Below are 2,879 nucleotides of genomic sequence, written 5' to 3'. Positions count from 1 at the left end.
AGGATCTGCCTCAGTTTGAGGACCTGCATTAGTTTGAGGATCTGCATTAGTTTGAGGGTCTGCATTAGTTTGAGGATCTGCCTCAGTTTGAGGATCTGCATTCGTTTGAGGATCTGCATTAGTTTGAGGTTCTTCATTAGTTTGAGGAGCTGCATTAGTTTGAGGGTCTGCCTCAGTTTGAGGATCTGCCTCAGTTTGAGGTTCTGCATTAGTTTGAGGTTCTGCACTAGTTTGAGGGTCTGCATTAGTTTGAGGATCTGCATTCGTTTGAGGTTCTGCATTAGTTTGAGGTTCTTCATTAGTTTGAGGAGCTGCATTAGTTTGAGGGTCTGCCTCAGTTTGAGGATCTGCCTCAGTTTGAGGTTCTGCATTAGTTTGAGGTTCTGCACTAGTTTGAGGGTCTGCATTAGTTTGAGGATCTGCATTCGTTTGAGGTTCTGCATTCGTTTGAGGTTCTGCATTAGTTTGAGGTTCTGCATTAGTTTGAGGATCTGCATTCGTTTGAGGTTCTGCATTAGTTTGAGGATCTGCATTCGTTTGAGGTTCTGCATTAGTTTGAGGGTCTGCATTAGTTTGAGGTTCTGCATTAGTTTGAGGGTCTGCCTCAGTTTGAGGGTCTGCATTAGTTTGAGGGTCTGCATTAGTTTGAGGGTCTGCATTAGTTTGAGGTTCTGCATTAGTTTGAGGGTCTGCATTAGTTTGAGGGTCTGCATTAGTTTGAGGTTCTGCATTAGTTTGAGGGTCTGCCTCAGTTTGAGGGTCTGCATTAGTTTGAGGGTCTGCATTAGTTTGAGGGTCTGCATTAGTTTGAGGTTCTGCATTAGTTTGAGGGTCTGCATTAGTTTGAGGATCTGCCTCAGTTTGAGGTTCTGCATTAGTTTGAGGGTCTGCATTAGTTTGAGGGTCTGCATTAGTTTGAGGTTCTGCATTAGTTTGAGGGTCTGCATTAGTTTGAGGGTCTGCATTAGTTTGAGGTTCTGCATTAGTTTGAGGGTCTGCCACAGTTTGAGGGTCTGCATTAGTTTGACGGTCTGCATTAGTTTGAGGGTCTGCATTAGTTTGAGGTTCTGCATTAGTTTGAGGGTCTGCATTAGTTTGAGGTTCTGCAATAGTTTGAGGGTCTGCATTAGTTTGAGGATCTGCCTCAGTTTGAGGACCTGCATTAGTTTGAGGATCTGCCTCAGTTTGAGGATCTGCATTCGTTTGAGGATCTGCATTAGTTTGAGGTTCTGCATTAGTTTGAGGATCTGCCTCAGTTTGAGGACCTGCATTAGTTTGAGGATCTGCCTCAGTTTGAGGATCTGCATTCGTTTGAGGATCTGCATTAGTTTGAGGTTCTGCATTAGTTTGAGGATCTGCCTCAGTTTGAGGACCTGCATTAGTTTGAGGATCTGCCTCAGTTTGAGGATCTGCATTCGTTTGAGGATCTGCATTAGTTTGAGGTTCTTCATTAGTTTGAGGAGCTGCCTCAGTTTGAGGATCTGCCTCAGTTTGAGGACCTGCATTAGTTTGAATATCTGCCTCAGTTTGAGGATCTGCATTAGTTTGAGGTTCTTCATTAGTTTGAGGTTCTTCATTAGTTTGAGGAGCTGCATTAGTTTGAGGGTCTGCCTCAGTTTGAGGATCTGCCTCAGTTTGAGGTTCTGCATTAGTTTGAGGATCTGCCTCAGTTTGAGGGTCTGCATTCGTTTGAGGTTCTGCATTAGTTTGAGGTTCTTCATTAGTTTGAGGAGCTGCATTAGTTTGAGGGTCTGCCTCAGTTTGAGGATCTGCCTCAGTTTGAGGTTCTGCATTAGTTTGAGGGTCTGCATTAGTTTGAGGGTCTGCCTCAGTTTGAGGGTCTGCATTAGTTTGAGACGGTCAGGGCAGCATCTGTGGAGAGAGTGTGTTGGGCAAATTATTGGGAAAAATTCTGAGAAACATAATAGTTAAATGAATATAAAACAATAACAATTTGACACCGAGTAACTTCGGGAGATATTAGACTTGACGACCAAAAACTTGGTCTGAGGTTGGTTTGAGGGAGAATCTTCAAAGAGGAAAGAGAGTTCGAGAGACGGAGAGGTTTAGGAAAGGAATTCCAGAGTTAGGGCCTTGGCAGCTTGAAGGCACGGCCACCAATGGTGGAACGATTCAAATTGGGGATGTTCAAGAGGCCAGAATTAGAGGATCCCAGATATTGGAGGATTGTGGAGCTGGAGGAGGTTGCAGAGATAGGGAGGGGTCATTTGTGGAAGAATTCCAAAATTCCACCACCCTTTGCGTGTCGAAGTGTGAATAGATTTCAGCTTGAAAGGGTTTTAGATTAATTATATATTTTTAGATTGTGTCCATCGTCCGAGATTCCCCAATCAGTGAAAGGATTTTCTCTCTATCTACCCCATCAGCTTCCAGGATTATCTTATAAACTTTGATCAAATCACCCCTTACCCGTCTTAATTCCAGGGATACAGAGTAAAGCTCTGTCTACACTGTCCCATCAAATGCTGCCAAGCCAAGTTATCTACAGAGTAAATCTCTGTCTTCTCTCTTCTATAAAACACTCCCAGGGCAGGTACAGTGTGGGATTAGATACAGAGTAAAGCTGCCTCTATATATGCCTCTCTTTCTCCTCCTCCATCCAGATGGGATGGACACAATGAGAAAGACAGGGATAGATATAAAGAGGGAAGAGCAGAGAGAGGGAAGGATAGCAATGGGGAGAGAGTACCAGAGAGAATGAGGAAGAGATTGGGATGGAGAATGTCGGTCAGTGTTCCCGCAAAGCTGTGTGCAGCAGCCTGGCAGGTCCTGTTCCGTGATAAATAACACACGTCTGCAAAGATTCTTCAAATATTTTAACGGGACAACGCACGAAAAAATAACTGGCCCTGCACAAC

The sequence above is a fragment of the Heterodontus francisci genome, unplaced genomic scaffold, assembly GCF_036365525.1.
Source record: "Heterodontus francisci isolate sHetFra1 unplaced genomic scaffold, sHetFra1.hap1 HAP1_SCAFFOLD_319, whole genome shotgun sequence".
Classification (NCBI taxonomy): Eukaryota; Metazoa; Chordata; class Chondrichthyes; order Heterodontiformes; family Heterodontidae; genus Heterodontus; species Heterodontus francisci.
The sequence above is the reverse complement of the archived record's forward strand: the minus strand, read 5'-3'. Positions refer to the sequence as shown.